Source organism: Myotis yumanensis, unplaced genomic scaffold (assembly GCF_028538775.1).
Source record: "Myotis yumanensis isolate MYYU_CA2020_CCGP unplaced genomic scaffold, mMyoYum1.0.hap1 SCAF_6, whole genome shotgun sequence".
NCBI lineage: Eukaryota > Metazoa > Chordata > Mammalia > Chiroptera > Vespertilionidae > Myotis > Myotis yumanensis.
The window spans coordinates 9,252,241-9,270,847 of NW_027223757.1; the positions used below are offsets into that span (position 1 = coordinate 9,252,241).

Here is an 18,607-nt window from a genome sequence, read left to right on the forward strand (position 1 = left end):
ACTAATGTCCTCTGGGAAGGGGGATGGAGTTACTGTCCCAGTGTGTGAATTAGCCTGCGTATCCTTCTGAGGGACTTGCAGGTCTTTTAGGAAGGAGGCCGAGCGGGGTTGTCTGCAGGGACAGGGGAGGCAGGGGGGCGGAGCGCAAATAGCCTGCAGTTCTAGGGGCTTGCCCAGGTCTGACCTAATTGAGATACTTTGCTGACTTTGCAGCCAGGCAACAGCTCCAAGAAGCTGTGCAATGAAGGATGAAAGAATGGCCCAGAGAAAGGAAGAGGGGCGAACGCATGCACTCCTTTTCACTCCGGCCAAGATTTCCCTTCCCATCATCAATATCGGAGAAGGCGGATGTAAAAAATAATCTCACGTTTTCAGATAAAAAAGGCACTAGAAGTTATACAGGCTACTTCCAAACACAAACACAACCCACATATTATACATGGAGCGTAACAATTTCAATGCTGGGGGAGGAGTGGACCTATTTATCTTGTGATTTAAGACATGGCCATTGTGACAATGTCCCAAGACACATGGTAAAACCGACTGTTTTCCGAAGCTCAGGACACTGCCAAAACATTCTTACTTTTTTCAGTCTATTAACACTTTTTTCTTTGAAAGAAAAAGGCATGTGACTACATTGTATAAGCGCATACCACGGAGTCGATGGTAAATATTAAAGCCGATCGCATGCCAAGAGGTGTCACACACCCACGGATGTCTCGTAGGAGGACACGCTGGCCTTCCTCCTGCAGTTGAGATGAAATGCAGCAACGCCCTCTGCACTGCAGTGTTGTCTATTAAAAACCCATATACCCTCTCCAGACACTCTACTGTAAACGCAGGCAATGTCACCGGCTGTGAATTCTGCCTGGCTATTGTTACACAAAGCAAACTATATATTTTGTTAAACAAAAAAGCTAATCTCCCCCCTCAAAAAAGGACTATTTTCAAAGTGAAATAATTTGAATGGTGAGTTTGTTTGTCTTCACAAATTTAAAAAGTGTTTACTCTCAGCAAAAGACACAGTCTAAGGCAGACAAAAGCACTCAAGTATAGGAGACATTAAATGAAAATACTATTTTTTTGTGCATCCGGGAATACTGAATCTAACAATGGAAACCTAACTGTAAGTAATAAATAGTTACCAGGACTGAAGTCATCCAGCTGAAAATGTAAGGCCTCATCCCCAATTGCTCTGAAATGTCTGTATTGAGGCATGGCCATAAGAATTTTGGAAAACACACACACACACAGCCCACTAATCACGACACTTCTCCACGGCCCACCCTTACCTTGCAACCAAGACACGATTTACTTCATCATCTATCCGTCTGCCATGAGCCCCAGCGAGCCGGCCTGGAAGGGCACACGCTCTTGGTCCCTAAAATCCTGGGGTTCCTGGGCTTCCTCCAGGGGTGCACTTCTCTGCCTTGAGGACAACCGTGGGCTCTATTTTCCCCTCTGTTCTTTTATTAGGATATTTTGGTCTTTATTGTCCAGAGACAATGAAATCAAGTCTCAGTTATTTCTGAACGGAACAATTTTTAGATATCAAGCAAGCAGCATGTTACAAATAGTCTCTTGCTTTCAATACCAGATCAGGCCCATCTTTAAGGACACCAGGGGAGGAGTCGCCGTGCGGAGCACAATGGGCTAATTATCCCTCTAAGAATGCAGTCTGTTTCCAGACATTTTTTTTCTAGGAGATAACACACATCGAATCAATTCATAACGAAAGGCATGCAACACAATCTATACTCTGAAACACCCTTTAAAAAATAGATTTAAACTTGTAGATGGGGCTTGGGCACGCTGCTGGAATCCTGCAGCAGTATTTTCCAAAATAGCAAGTAAAAGGAAAATCTATTATAGACTCCGAGTACCGGCATGGAGGTTCATAACCTTTATGTGAGCTTGCAAAGCCATTTCACTTTCTTTGACTGTTTTTTTTTAATCGATTGATTGATTTTTAGAGAGAGAGGAAGGCAGAGAGAGAGAGAAACATCGATTTGTTGTTCCACGCATTTATGCATTCATTGGTTGATTTTTGTATGTGCCCTGACTGAGGATTGAACCTGCAACCTTGGTGTACTGGAACAACACTCTAACCACTCAGCAACCCGGCCAGGGCCGCCATTTCTCATTTGGGCAGAGGAGAGGACAAGCCCTCCTGGCCAGCCTTTCCCCACAGCCCAAGGCGATGATGCGGAGGGGCGGGCTCAGCTCCCCTCACCAGCGCAGCCCTGTTCTGTAGACCCTGCGATGGTGGGTTCAGGGACATGACCAGCTTGCAGCGGAGGCACCGAGGAGCCGCTCAGAGCAGCCCTGAGCCCGCCTCTGAGCTGTCCCAAATCTCCCCACAGCGACGCCTCCCTTAGGATGGCCACAGTCAGGTTCTCCCCCCAATCCCAAGGCCACTTTCATTGTCCCAGTAGCTGACAGATGGACCTCTGGATGTGACCCAAGAATGGATTCTCCCCAAGGGGGCTGTTTAACATCCAGAATGGCAGGGGGTGGGTCCAGCTCCTATTCCTGGTCTCCAGCCCTAGGTCACGCGGAGATCCTATTCAGGCAGAAACGTGCAAAAGGCCGAATATAGACCCCACGCCAGGAAAGCAGAACTCCTTCCTCTCTGAAGGAGCTGAGATGGCTTAACATTTCTCAGGTTATTTATTTATAATATACTAGAGGCCCAATGCACGAAATTCATGCAAGAGTAGACCTTCCCAGCCCCGGCTGCCTTGGCCCTCGCAGCTGCGGCTTCATCCAGAAGGTCATCCGGAAGGTCATCTAGATGGTCATTCCGCTGTTTGGCAGTTCAGTTGGTTTGCATATTACGCTTTCAGTCTTTTTTTTTTTTTAAATATATTTTATTGATTTTTTTTTACAGAGAGGAAGGGAGAGAGATAGAGAGTTAGAAACATTGATGAGAGAGAAACATCAATCAATACTGGGGATGTGCCCCCAACCCAGGTACATGCCCTTGACCGGAATCGAACCCGGGACCTTTCAGTCTTCAGGCCGACGCTCTATCCATTGAGCCAAACCGGTTTTGACGACGCTTTTATTATTATAGATTTTTATTGATTTCAGAGAGGAAGGGAGAGAGAGAAACAGAGAGAGAGAGAATCATCAATGATAAGAGAGAATCACTGATTGGCTGCCTCCGACATGCCCCCTACTGAGGATTTTGAGCCAACAACCCGGGCATGTGCCTTGACTGGGAATCAAACCATGACCTCCTGCTTCATAGGTCAATGGTCAACCATTGAGCTACACCGGCCAGACTCAGGTTTTTTATTTTTAACTAAAGAAGGTGACAGGGGTTGCTCACCTTAGGTATATTATGACAATGGTCCTAAGCACCCGTCTTTGCCTTTCAGAACACTGGCACGCACAGCCACACCCCCCGGGCCTTCCCTTGAGTTCAAGAACAGCAGCCACTTTGTCACCCTCATTACCTGGGGACCTACCAGGCCCTGTGGCTTCGCCTCTGGATGCTCCTGTTGAGCAGGCTGGACAAGTGTCAGGTAAGTAGTGACAGGTGTGCCAAGTGTTTCCAAGCCATGTGGGGCACACAGGTGCGACAGGAACTGTGTACATAAGCACTTGCTCTACTTTCTTAACCTGTCTTCCCACTATTTTCACACTGCCCTTCAAGTGCCATTAAAAGGGGACAGAACTTGGAGTTGACAGTGAATCCAGCTAAGCCAGGCTGCCTTCACTTACTCCCTTTTCCAGTCTGGAGAGTGAGCTCTGTTAGACTCATCTTTCATCTTATATTTAATTACGTGGTAACCAAGCTGAGAGCCAAACTTGCTGAAGGTTTCTGTGGGTCCAAGCGCTTGCCTAATCCCTAGTTCCCACCGAGGCGCATGAAGTAACTTGTTTATGTTCGCAGAACAAAGGGAAGGAAACAGAGCTGTGTCGGGCTCCAGCTTCGACTTAATGAGGCCGAGGAACAAGTGCAACCAAATTTATGTTGGTTTATTCGGAATAAAAACGTTTGCATCCTTGCCCAGTGGTTGAGTGGACCTATGAACCAGGAGGTCACGGTTCGATTCCCTGTCAGGGCACATGCCTGGTTGCGGGCTCAATCCCCAGTGTGGGGAGTGCAGGAGGCGTCCGATCAATGATTCTCGCTCATGATTGATGTTTCTATCCTCCCTTCCTCTCCCTTCCTCTCTAAAATCAATAAAAAAATATATTTTTAAAATGTTCACATCCTTTACAAGTATATGAAAAAAAAAGAAAGAAAGAAGGAGAAAGAGCCGAAACATTCATCTAGAGCAGCGGTTCTCAACCTGTGGGTCGCGACCCCCTTGGGGGTCGAACGACCCTTTCACAGGGGTCGCCTAAGACCATCGGAAAACACATACATAATTACATATTGTTTTTGTGATTAACCACTATGCTTTAATTATGTTCAATTTGTAACAATGAAATTGGGGGTCACCACAACATGAGGAACTGTATTAAAGGGTCGCGGCATTAGGAAGGTTGAGAACCACTGATCTAGAGGTTCGAGAGGTGGGATTATGGGGGAATTCCCTTACTGTGACCCAGTCTCAACATTTTCTTTAAATGAATGTGTATTATTTGTATAATTAAGTAGAAGATGAACCAAATAAATGGATGGGATGGCTAGTCCCCATGTGTTGACCTCCCCTTCCCTCGGCTTTCTCCGCCCTGTCCCCTGCCCGCTGGCTTCCAGTGGGTTTGGCTAATGGGAGACTCTAATGTGATGAAGCAAGAGCCGAGGGAGACAGGGGCATTTCTCCCTGCTCCCTGGCTGAGGAGGGGTCGGTGCTCAGCAGTGGCTGCACCCAAGGTGGCCCAGCCCCCACGGCTCTAGCACCCATTGGGCTTTCTGTGGGTCGTCCTGAAGATTGAAGGTAAAGCTTCCTGCTGTTGCTACAGCCTCTTGGCGCTTCACATCCCCGGCTCCCTTAGCCACCCACCTTTAGTGAAGGCGCCCTCATTGAACTCTCCACTGGGGACCAGCTGAGCTCCTCTAGTTTCTTGCCAAGTCCCTGGCTGGTACAACTTCACACTAACTCCAGCATCTCTGGTCTGAAGTGCTGGTGACAGTCTGATTTCACATACTCTGTCAGAATGGTGACCATAGCCCAATTTTAGCGGCTCTTTTGATCTACAGCCTGCTTGATTCAGGTCAATGCAATACATACTTAATTTGAACCTATTTGATGCCAGAAACACATTTAGAATTTGATATCTACCGATCTATGTTTACTCAATAAATATTTATTGAGCAGCTACTAAGTACCAAGCAAGGTCTTAAGCACTAAAGATACAACAGTGAACAAAACAGGTAAAACCCCCTGCTTTCGTGGACTTTATTGCGAGGAGTGGTTATATGGACTGAAATCCTCTGGTGACAGTATAGCAGTATTGGAGAGATATTAGTGAGGCTTTCCAGTCTAATTGCTTATCTGCAGCGTGAGTGACTACTTACAATAGCGCATCGGCCATGCACAGTCTCTGCTTGGATACTGACAGTTATTAGGTATTTGATCCCTGCTCAGTCAGTCTATCACACTTGGGGGCAATTCTAATCCTTAAAGTATTTTCTCACATTGAGCTGAAGTTCTTCAAAGGACACTACGGGGAAACACAGGTATATGCCTCTTCATTTAAATATGTACTGAGAAAGTACTTAGTGATTCCTGGAGGTGGGGTTCAGCGGTGTGGGGGGTGGGGGAGGTTTGCCCCTGTGCTATGGGGGATGGGGTGGCACTGAAAAGGGGCACCACCCTCTGATCCCCATCTCCATGTGTCTCCGGAGCCTACGTTTCTATGGCTTGCCACCTGAGTGTTTTCAGAATCTTAACAATCCCCAGGCGGACTTACGACTGGAAAAAATGTTAAAAAGTGTGGAAAATAAATGCTCTCTTTGCTCCTCCTGTGTCATACTTTTAGATGCAGCAACAACACTGTCCTCAGAGGCCCATGGTGTGGCCAGGGAGACAGACACTGAACAGCCACATGGGTAAGTGACCGCGTAGGAACGGCAAGGGTGCCGTAACATGTAGAGGGGATCTTCCTGGGAGGGGGTGGTCCTGGAAGGCTTCCCTGCAGAAGGCATGTGTGACATCTGAGTGCAGAGAAGGGGTTCACGAGGGGCAGCCAGGCAGGGAGAAGAGCTCGCCCATGGTTTTACTTCCTGCAAGGAGACTGCTGGTATACCTGGCCTTCTGCCCACGGTAACCACCCAACCTAGATACTTTTCCATGGACAGTCTTGTCTGCCAATATACTGTGCACACCACGGTAATCACTGTGTTGACTAATAAGCATCATGTAGTTTCCTTCCCTACTGTGGGGTGACCCCTTCCTCTGTGTATATCAGCTTCCATGGCTTTTCTTATTCCCCCTCCAAACACTGGGCAGAGCTCTGGGCAGTAACGGTGATTGTTCTCGCCCAATCGTCTGGACAGGGCCCCTTACCAGGTGTGGTTACAGTAAACCACAACATACTTCCCTATCAGGTATAATCAGATTCAAGTGAACATCAAAGGAGCCCTAAAGGAAGAGGGTCATGGAGGACAGCCTGGGGGAGGGTCGCCCTACTTGCTTTGTCTTGCTAATTCAAGGGGACTTACGGATTGACTGTGCACACTTGAGCCTTGAGTATTTCCCAGGATCCGTTTGGTCACCATTCTGAGGACACCCAAAGCCAGGACAACTGCCCAGTGCCAACATGGTTCCAAACTTAAGACATCTGCTTAGGTGTCTGAACAAATAAAGATGTGACAAAATGGCAACCCCCCGAGGATTAAGCTGCTCTAAGAGGATCGGGGAGTTAGGTTTTCACCATGACTGCTGGTTATCATCCTAGTGATGTAGCAATAAAATCCGTCCCCAAAACTGAACTAATTTTATTCAGTCGAAACCATCATTTGCTGCTCATGAAGAGACATGTGGAAAGGACACAGACCTGGAGCTGAGATGTGTGGAATCTCAGCTGTCCTTAACAATTTTGTCATCTTGGGCAAGTCACTAACCTCTCTGGGTTCCAGATTCCCTCTGGATTAGTAAAATGAAAACTCTGGAGTCTGTGACATGTAAGAACACTTACCCAGTCTATGGATCTAAGACCCCATGGTTTTGGATGACGTGTGGACACAATGACCCACTTTTTAACTCCACGGACAGTCTCTCTTGAGGCTCTCATATAACATGTGGATCTCAAATGTGGTCTCACTGTTACAGTCAGGTGACCACAGGCTGATGCAAAAACCAGGAGCATGTAATTCCTTATGTGGCCAAGCTTGTGATAGGCACCTAACTCAACCATCATCAACAGAAAGATTTCCCACAAAAATTCTGAACATCATCTGACAGCAGGCCAGTGTTCAGCATCAAGATTACGCTTTTGACTTCTTTAGTGATCTCATCTCTACTTTCTGCAAAAACCGCATTCTGAAAACCAGGTTACAGTGAAGATCATGGAATAACTCATTCAACCACAGTGGTAATCATTTGGGGTTGTATCTCAACCACGTACCTGACCTATAATATACTCCCCCGGAGGTTGCGTTCTGAGGCCGAGCAAGCAGAGGGTGACCTGAAGACTTGTTTGGCAACACTGGGTTTAAATTTCTTTCAGTTGAGGAACCAAATTTTGAAAGTTAGGATATTTCACATACAAATGCAGATTTCTGCCCTCCCCGGGGAAGAGCATGCCAGGAAAAGAAGGAAGAAGCATCCGTCACCACTGCTCTTACATTCCCATTGGCAGCACTAGGTGGAGCTAAGCTTGCTCCTGTTTTCCTGGCTTTCCAGCTCGCCGCATCCCCCACCACTCCCTTCAGTACGACACCTGCCCCCTTCACTCCTTCACATGATGTGCCTGTCCCTGGAGTCTAGAGAATTCGACTCTGGGTTACAGGCATAGATACATTTGGACACTACACGGTATCTAGGTTAGTCGTCCTAGAATGACCAGATTACTAGAAGTAATCTGGTAAGAATAATTTATTTCTCTTCAATGTGTAAATCATATGAAAATGAAAGAATTAAAAATATCACTTGCTGTTTGTTATGCTATACAAGAGTAGGCAAAAAATAAAATATACCCTAAGATCAGAACCACCATGGACAGATTTCGGGAGGGGGGTGAGGGACTAATGTTTACAGTGGAGGGCTGGGAGAATATTAACTGCAGAGGGGTGGGAGAATATTAACTGCAGGTTAGAAAATCTAAATTGTCTTTACCATTGGGCCTCATGAACGCTTATTTTCATTTTTTCACTCTTTATATTTATTCCTCGTAGCTCTGTCACAAACATACAGCACATCAATACATGTCAGAGTTTGTTCAGGGTCTCTGTGAGGGAATGAAGATGGAAGAAGCAGCGCAAATGGCAATTCTGCCAAACCAAACACTCCAATAGTTTGGTGTCATACTTTTTGACATTGAAAAATCCTGGGACAGTGAGACAAAAACCACAGCTGGAAGAATAACAAATTGAGAAGTCTGGCCACACTCGGGGGTCGGCCATCCAAGACCCTTCTACAAATACTGACGGGGGACTTCGCTTTGGATACTCTTCTGAAAAACAAGCCAAGATCAACTATAAATGTCAAAATTTACATATCATATCCTAATATCATAAAGCATTCATTTGTTGTTGTACCTTTTTAAAAAGTAAGAGGACAGAAGTTAAGGCTTAGAACTGCGGATGCCAGTCCCATCCAAATAAACAAGGGCTGTGGGACGGGGCTTATGGGCAAGAAAAAGCAGGAGTAAGCAGGCCCCTGACTTGGAAGAGCTCTCATGCATCTGACACTGAGCATTTACAAACACACCCAGAGGCCTTCATCATCAGCATTTTTCCTGGAAACGGGGGGAACCCCACCCTGCACCCCATGCCAGGGTTTACTTCTCTCTGAACCCTGAGATAAAATGTTCACACACAGAGGCCGGCCTCAGTGAGGATTCACAGACATCCCCAAGTCTTTCTGAAGAAGAAACTCTCTGATATGTGATATCTTCCCTCAGGAGCAGGGGGAGGAGGGAGTGGGGAAGGGGACGGAAAAACAAACCAGCCAGCGTCTCCTAATCCCCATGTGAGAGCAGCAGCGGAAAGCTTCCCCGAGGGAGAAAGTACTCCAGACTGAGCTGGACCAAGCCAGTCTTACAAACTTCAACGACTGCACTGGCTTGTGTTTCTCATCACAGCTCTGGGGCGTGCTCAGGAGGCCCAGGTGGTCGGGCTCAGGGGGGTCAGACACACACTGTGAGGGCTCGAGCAGAGCAGGACCAAGTGAGGATAAGCTGGTCCCCGCAGCTGTCTTCTTCCTTCCGGGGTGCATCTCTGGAAACCCCGTGGTAAGAAAGTGAGGGGGAGAGAGAGAGAGAGAGAGAGAGAGAGAGAGAGAGAGAGAGAGGATTCTTCCCTTCTGCCTCAGTTCATCCCACTCTCTGACTTTAATTTACAAAGGTTCCTCTGATGATGAGCAAAAGCATTTATAGTTTATGAAAATGAGTGCTCCGATGGCCTGCAAAACATGTTTTGCACTTAAATATTTTTTTGTAGACAGAGATTTTAATCTATGTGGACATTTTAATTCATCAGCTATCGCAATGGGGTTGTAAACTAGATGCTTGACAAATGGGCTCGCGGTGGTGTTGTTAGTACATTCTCGACACCAGCATTTTCCCAGGTGTGGGCCAGCACCTCTTAAATCACTGCTGTGGACTGAATGGTGTGCGCCCCCAGAGCCCTCTGCGATCTATATCACAGCTGTGGCTGTATCTGGAGACAGGGCCTTTACGGAGGTAATTAAAGTTAAATGAGTTAAGGGTTAAAGAGTGTCAGGGTAGAGGCCAGAGCTATGCCACAAGAATGTCACCTTATCTCTAAATGAAGCTAACACATGATCCTGGACTTTAACTTCCATCAAACTCAGGGACCATTTTATTTCATGGGTAACCATTTGATTTAAGTGATATACCACTTATAAAACACCCATCGTGGTGCATGGCACCCAATCATAGGAAATCAAGTGGATACTTCCTACTTGCCAGGCACTGTTCCACATGCTTCAGTACATTTCTCACAACCCCTTAGGACATGGTGCTGTCATCTCCATAGTATGGATGAAGAACTCAACCAATAGGAAGGCTCAGCAGGTGCTGCTAAGAGTTTGAAGCCCAGACAGCCAGGGCCTGTCCTCTCAATGCCTATGCAATCCCACCAGGTATGTACATGCACATCACAGGTCTATAGAATTAGAGTGCTTGGGATGTGCGCCTGGAGTTCAGAGAGGCGCTTAGAAACAGTTTGCTGCAAATTTCCCATTTCATTTATTTTTTATATTTTTTAAAAATATATTTTTATTGATTTCAGAGAGGAAGGGAGAAGGAAAGAGAGGCAGAAACAGCAATGATGAGAGAGAATCATCGACCAGCTGCCTCCCGCACACCTCCACTGGGGATCGAGCCCGCAACCCGGGCATGTGCCCTTGATGGGAATAGAACCCAGGGTCCCTTCAATCCACAGGCTGACACTTTATCCACGGAGCCAAACTGGCTAGGGTCAACTCTCCCATTTTATAGAAGAAGAAGCTGAAGACTGGAAAGAGGATCGCCCAGTGGTTCTCAAAGCCCAGTAGGTGTCGGAATCCCCGGGAAGGCTTGCTAAACACAGACTGCCGGGCCCCACCCCGGAGTCACTGTTTCTGTGGGTTTGCGGTGGGGCCTGAGCATTGCTAACAAGCCCTCAGATGGTGTTGGTGCTGCTGGTCCTGGGAACATGATCCACCTCATCAGTGGCTGAGCCAGGAGGAGGCTGTGCTTTCCTCACTGTGCATCTTCCCAGGACACGGCGGGTACCAGTTGCTCTGTGATGGTGAGAGGCTGGGGAGGCTGGTCAGCCTGCTGGTCGCCCTGAGTGCTAGCATGGAATGCCTCTTCCTCCCAATGTGGATGAGACACCTGGACGGACCCTCCTGGCACATGACACCATGATTCACTCTGACAGGGGTGCTTCATGTGACCCTCTCTACCTACCCCACCCAGCACATGACCGATCTGAACATTACAACCTGCTCACTGACACTATAAATATTATCCTCATCGGGTTCTGGAACTTGGCTCCCTCAATGCTAAACCTAGCAGGAGTTAGCAAAACCAGCAGGCGCTGTGGATAAGTGCCAGTATTTCTTCTAGAAGAGGAGAATGATTACACAATTTCAAAGTTTCCTTTTGTTTACATTATAATTCAAAAGGGAAAAAAATTTTTTTGTTTATTTGTTTAGCTAAGAGGATCCATTGCCTTTCATTAAGATCCCTTGTAGAGTGAACTATTTTGCAATTAGGGACATTAATTACTGTTTAAACTGCCACGTTTAAACTTGCTCAGTTTTCATGTCATCATGGGGTGTTCTGAGGCTTAAGATATTTAATGAGTGCAAGGCATGAGCCTGGCACACACTACAGTAGGTGCTCAAAGAATGTCACCAGCTCTCAACATTACCACTCCTATCCCTTAAGAGAGCCCAGGGTTTGGACTGACTGCTTAGGCAAGTAGGGTGGGCCAAATGGCATGACGGAATGAGTAGACAGACCTCAAAATCAAAGCTCTCTCTTCCCCATTAGCAAGGTGATTCGGAGACCATGACACTCCAGAAGCATTTATGGAGCACCTACTCTTACAAGGCAATTACCTGCTACCCACAAAACCTCACAGGACTTAATACGCGGCAGTCACTTAATGAGCCAAAGCATCTTTTCAGGATATCTGTCTGGCGCGAGAGACCTCAGGTAAGGCTTTTAGAGAACAGTTACATTAAAATGGTTTTTTTAATTTTGAAATAAATATGACTCAATAAAAAGCTGTGGGGGGGGAGGGGAGAAAGAAAAAAAGAAAAAAGAGAAGGAAAGAAAGAGAAAACTAAATAAAAGGGAGAAAAGGGAGAGAGAGAGAGAGAGAGAGAGAGAGAGAGAGAAGAAGAAGAAGAAGAAGAAGAAGAAGAAGAAGAAGAAGAAGAAGAAAGAAGAAGAAGAAGAAGAAGAAGAAGAAGAAGAAGAAGAAGAAGAAGAAGAAGAAGAAGAAGAAGAAGAAGAAGAAGAAGAAGAAGAAGAAGAAGAAGAAGAAGAAGGAGAAGAAGAAGAAAGAAGGAGGAGGATGAGGAAGATGAGGATGAGGAGGAAGGAAGGAAGGAAGGAAGGAAGGAAGGAAGGAAGGAAGGTAGGTTGGTTCTATGAGGTTTCCTGTATCCTTCCCCCAGCTTCCCCCAATGGTAACATCTTGCATAACTAAAGCACAGACAGTATCAAAACCAGGACACTGAAGTCAGTTCAGCCCATGGAATACATTCAATTTACACCAGTTTTAAGGACAGTTACATTTTGGTTGTGAAGGACATAAAAATAAAGAGAAGAAATAAAAGGATGTAACAGTGATGAACACAATACTATCATCCAATGTTACATTGAAACTGGTTTTTGTACTAGCCATGAGAAAAAGATAAATGCTAAGCACATAAATTGTATAAATAAGACTCTGCCTGAAAAAAAAAAAAGAAATTTAAAAGATTTCTTCAGAGACTGAGCTTACCAATTATAATAGAATTAACCTGTTTTTCAAGTTATCTCTAGAGGTGAACATTTATTAGTGAAGTCAGCCCCTTTGAAAGTGAGACGTGAACCCAAGATTTGATATACAGAGACCTTAACCCCACCCAAATGCACACACAACCTGCACAGTTGACATAAAGAAGAAGTGAGGAGCTCCAGAGCTTCCTGTATCGCCCGTCCTGGAGTGGCATGCAGGAGGTACTGGGATGTGGTTACATTTCCCCGAGTAATCTTTGGATGGCCCATTACTGTTTTTATCGTAAGTTAGTGTTATCAATTCTTTAACGGTTCTCCACATATTTTTCCTTGAGCAGTCTCATTTTCATATATATGTAAATATTAAAACTATTTCAATTAGCTGGATTTGGTAAGGTTTTACTCTGTATCTCATTTTCATTATATGTAGTCAGGTTAGGGAGCCAAACCATTAATATGCCAACAACTTCCTTCACTAAATTATCTTTCAAAATTGATTCAACACAAGGTAGTTCACCACTGACTTCCCAGTTTGATGCATTTGCCAATAGTTGGTCCTTAGCTGAAATATTTAAAGAAAAGACAAGGAACGGCGTGGCTTCCGAAGCTCCCAAGAAGCGGGTTCTCTAGGTCCATCCGCGGGACTAGAACCGCTTTCCTGAGCAGGCAACGCTGTGGTGACATTTCTGAGTCCTCTCCCTGGGAAAGCCGCTCTGGTATTAGGAAACAAAACACAGCATCTTCCCTTTGCGCGGTGGGGAGCTGTCTGTGTCCACCTCCCGCCAGCCGGCCGGCCAGCGTAAACAGATGTTCCAATGGATGGAGAAGCCAAACTGCTCTCGGCTGCACACGAAGAGGTGGCACCCCCACAGAGGTCATCTGAATTCTGAATGACCAAGCAGAGCTTTGCAGGAGCTGCCCCACTTCCTGGTCCGCCCTAGGCAAGATTCTGAAACAGGAGAAGCCTGGACCAGACATCTCCACTCACCTCCCAGTTGAGTGTCCTGAAGTCTCCCCACTCCGCCGCCCTCTGCCCACCCAGAATCCCTCCTTCAAGGGCTGGTGCCTTAGGCTCAGTCACCCCACAAAGTCTCTGAGGATGCAGACAGAGGGCTCAAATGACCCGCCCAAGGCACAAAGCTGGAGGGCTGGAGGCCTGGCTCCAAGTTCAGTGCTCTCTCCTGACCCACCGCCTGCCAAATTGTTCAGTAGATGAAGTAATTGAAAATGTACTGTTCTATCCATTTTTTGAACCTCAAGAATTTACAAGTTGTTTGTAATGGTCCTTACTGTTTCAGAATTACATGATCAATTTCAGCTTCTGAAGAAATGTTTAAATGCTTACATGTATTCATATTTTAAAAAGTACTTCTGATCTGGTTTCCAATCAATCTTTAGTAAAATATAGCACAGTGTATATGTATATGTATATACATACATGTATTATGTGTGTGCAAATATATACATATATATGCATATAAATTTTAAAAACCTCCAAAATAATCAAAACCAAGGAATTTTTCAGTGATCCTAGCACAATATTTGCATATTTCCTTGGTAGTTCAAAAGCAAATTTATCCTTTGAAATACAACAAAGTCTTACATTTAATAGATAACATGTAATAGAAATCAGCCCCTGTGAAAACTATCAAATCGGATTTCTAGAACCACCAGTGAACTCAGCCTCACGCAGACAAGGAATGCTTTTAAAGAACCCTTACCTGGGGACCTCTTCCCTCTGCACAGATGACCTCTCACATGTCTGGACTTAAAAGGCACTTGTCAAATTATGCTCATGAATCAGTTATTCATTCTGCAAATGCTGGTTGGTTTAAGATTCCTTCTATGCGTGTTGCATAGAGATACTGTTGTTCAGAAACAGCCACAGAGTGGGATCAAGAGGCCTGAAGCAAAACAGGCCCCCAGATCAGCACCAACGTGTCACCGAAGAAGGGAGACATGCATTTGCACATCAGTGTGTGTGTGTGTGTGTGTGTAACCAGAGTCAAAGTGTTTAATGCAAGATTAACAAGTGTCTAAATGTCACCCTCTGATTTCAAATTAAAACCTGCAGATTTTATGCCAGAGCTGGCAGCCTGCTGTCACCGTGGGCCTTAAAGGGGCCCAGGGCTTGGGGGACAGGAAAAGGCATGCCACTCTCAGAGCACGCCACTTTTCCCGCTGGTGGCATTACCGTCGGCCTCTTGGTTTTAGTACAAATTCCACTGCCAGACTTTTCAGACTTCCAACGTGAGCTATCAAAGAAGCGATTTAAAGGGTATAGGGGCTTTAAAAACTATTTACAGAGGGAAGACATTCTGAAACATTTTTCTGTGATCTGAATCCTTCATCACAACCTTGACAGCCAGCCAGGGCTTTAGACACCACTGCAGGCTGATAGCTGGTGTTCTGTCCTCTCTGCATGACTTACAAAAAGAAGACCCCAAGTTCACGTGACTGGTTGTGAAAATAGTCAAGAAAATCAACATTTTTAAGGTGAATATTCTATATTTGAATTATTATGTTAGGGACTCCCCACTCCCACCCCCCTTTCTTCCTGACCAGAGTGACCTAAACAAGTACACTTGGTCGCTTCATAGGCGTTTTCACATAAAATGCCCTTCTATTCAGGGAGGGCACATTTTGTTTCAAGAAAACTTCAACAGCCGGATATAGTTCATCATAGAAACTGCAGGGCCCGACCTCTGTAATAATGAGCATTTGAGTGCTCATGATGGTTAGGCCCGCTGTGAGCACTGGTATACACTGTCACAACCAGTCCTTATAAGATCTCTATTATTCCCATCTCAAAGATGGGCAGTTTGAGGCATAGGCAGGCTATGTACAAGCCCAAAGTCACACCACTGGTCAGCAGCAGAGTCTTGATTCGAGCCAGGAAAGGGTATCAGCACTTTTCTCTCTAAGAGAGAAATACTTCCTGCAGTCTAGGACCCTAACCTGTAGAACAGAGATGTATGTTTAGTGAATTCCTAACATTTTCTGCACCCTTATCTCAAACTGAGACCAACTAAAGGTAACTCAGTACCAAAAAGCCAAAAGATGATGTGCCTGCTGTATTTGCAGCTTTTAAGAAGTGTTTCAAAATGATCCAATATGAAAAATTACATTTGGGAGAACGTCAAGCTAAATGCAAGTGCTAAAAGCATAAAGCTCAGAGCAACCTCTTTGTACAGAAGATGGGAAGTAGGGCCATGTTCAAGCAAGACAAATATTGTTCTTTGGAACAGAAACTTGTTGCTGAATCTAACCCTGGAGCAAAAGGCTTATAAACTTTTGAAAAAATAAGGCTCACATGGAAACAAAAACACAACAGCAATTCCAATATGAGACCAACAGATGCTGCGCATCTTCTCAATTCTTTTAAAAGCCATTGCTGGCTATTAAAATGTCAATGTGGGAATAATGAAACACTAATATTTCTGGCATTCCAGGGGAAATGCTTATGCTGAAGTTTTTAAACTTCAGTTTTGTAAAAATTTGCTAGCATAGAAGATTGATGGACAGGGTGGCCTAGAAAGATTAGGCAGCTCCAGTTACTAGGAATCGACTAACAACCTCTCAGAGATGAGAATCATAGTCATGAGGACCACAAACTAATGACTAATAATAATAGCTAATAGTTACTGAGCAGTCACTATGTGCCAGGTACCATATTTAAGCTTCTTTGAAAAAAATTAACAGTTAATTCTTACAACCACTCTAAAAGGTAGGTATTATCATCCCTGTTTCACACTCAAGAAAAACAAGGCACTTAGAGATGAAGTAACTTTCATCTAAGTCAGACAACTAGTAAGTGGTAAAACTGGTATTTGAACCAGACAGTCCAACCCCCAGACTGAAATTTGACTCTCTCTGCTCTGAAAACTCCCTGTAGCTGAGCCCCGATGGAAGGACAGGGACTGTCCCCCAAAACTCACTCACAGTAGATAGAGAACAGGAATTTCTGCTGTGTCCCTTCGGCAAAGGCTCTTAGAAACTAGACTTATGACGCCTCTGGCTGATGGTTCACAGTCCCGTTAGAGTCCAGGTCCTGCATAGCTGGTTAGGCTCAGAGGATAGAGTGTCGGCCTGCGGACCCAGGTTCGATTCTGGTCAAGGGCATGCACCTCAGTTGCAGGCTCCTCCCCGGCCCCGGCCCTGGTCAGGGTGTGGGCAGGAGGCAACCAATTGATGTGCTTTTCTCATATCGATGTTCTTCTCTGTCTTTCCAACTCTCTCTTAAAAATCAATGAAAAAATATCCTTAGGTGAGGATTAAAAAAAAAAAAAGGAGTCTAAGTCCCTAAACTACAGGAACATGGAGCAAGATGAAGAGGAGCAACGCAATACCTACCTACAAAGTGGTACCAGTTTGGTTGGGAATGACTTCTAAAGTCTTGTGTGCCACAGCCTCCATCTCCTTGAACTGTTATTTTTGCATCTTTTACTAACGGACCCTGTCTCTGAAGCCAGTCACAAGCTCCCTGAGACCCTGACCCAGGCCACTCATGGCTCTGCATCCCTGCCAAGGCTTTGTGCCAAGCAGCTGCTTCATAAGATCGCATTGCATAATTTACAGGTGCCGTGGATGCCTTCCCACAGGGGCTGGGCACCAAGCTGACTCTTCATGGATGTGATGCATGAAGATGTATGGAGAGAGGGGTGGGGTAAGAAGGCAGCCAAGTCATGATGGCTGTAAGAGAAGGAACTCATGGGGAGTGGTTGACCTGAACCAAGGAATTGTACTGACTGTGACCAAACCGAGTAGTTACTGATGCAAGACCTCACCGTCTCTCCCAGGGAAATCAGACATTATTTCATAGGCAATTCAGGTCACTGGCTGACGACACAGGGGAGGACGGAATCTGATATGGGCTTTGTTTGCTGACATGAGAGCTTTCAAGTCCCAGAGTTAGAATGATCAGAAAGAGAGAAGCCAAAGAGAGAAGCATTTCCAAGATGGGAGGGGACAGTGATTAAGTCACACGTTTAATCAATGAATGTATTTTAACAAGCCAAATGATAGGCCACCAGTGTACATATTCATACTTACAGAGAGACAGTGACCCACATTAAATCAACCTCTATTTCCTGATCCAGGGAGCTCTGGAAAAGCTTCTACAAGTGTCCATCATTCCTTTTCAGCAGGACTAGTCTCAGGCCCTGAGCCCAGGTGAGGAAGAGTAATCCAGCAGAGAAGACCACGTGCAATAGAGCACAGAGATGAATAGCAGGGTGTTGGAGTTACCAATGTCTAGGATTGAATCCAGCTCAAAAAATCATGATTATGTGTGTGAACTTGGATAAGGTGTTGAATCACTTTGGGGCTCAGTTGCTTCATGTATAAAATGGGGGCAATTTAGCACATACCATAGATTACCGAGAGCACTGAATGAGAGAAAGCATATGAAGCGTTTAGCCAAGTGTCCTGGGACATAGATTTTCTAGTTCATGTTTTCTTAGATTCTGTAGTCATCTATTTGGCCTCCATAAGTTAAAGGCCAAGCTAACAGCCAAAGTTGTTTATATCTCCCTGCAATCCTGAGCACGGGCTCTGAAACACCTCATCTAACTCTCACACATAAAAGCAGTATTTCCTCTGCCCTCCTCACCGCAGGGCCAGGCACCAGACAGCTGGGGACAGCTCCTATGTGCCAAGGCCTGCTGGACTTAGACAAACCAGCTGATGCCAAGCAATTTACCCTGCCCTTCCTTGCCCTTCCCATGGAAACCACAATAAAGGCTCAGCCTAGGCTTTCCTCTCGCTCCTTTCTGCCTCCTGACTGACAATGGTGCTTCCCACTGTGGCCCCTATAGCATGCTATGCCCCAGCCTCCTGGGAAATGTATGAAATAAAAATCTTCAGTGGCATTAGTCTCTCATGTGGTCATTCACTCAACTCCATAAATTAAATACTAGATTCATAAGCACTGAGACAAAGCTCCCTAAATAATAGCTATAATAACTTTTACATAGGTCATAAAATAGAACCAATTACCTTTATGTCCACCCTTTCTCTCTATCTT

The 18,607-nt window shown here is 45.5% G+C and overlaps 1 protein-coding gene across 1 annotated transcript in view; it reads right to left on the reverse strand.

The window, feature by feature from the left end:
* The window catches only part of PLEKHG1 (pleckstrin homology and RhoGEF domain containing G1), a 183,924-nt gene that overhangs the window by 83,947 nt on the left and 81,370 nt on the right, over nt 1–18,607 (reverse strand). The gene's annotated exons all lie outside the window — the stretch shown is intronic.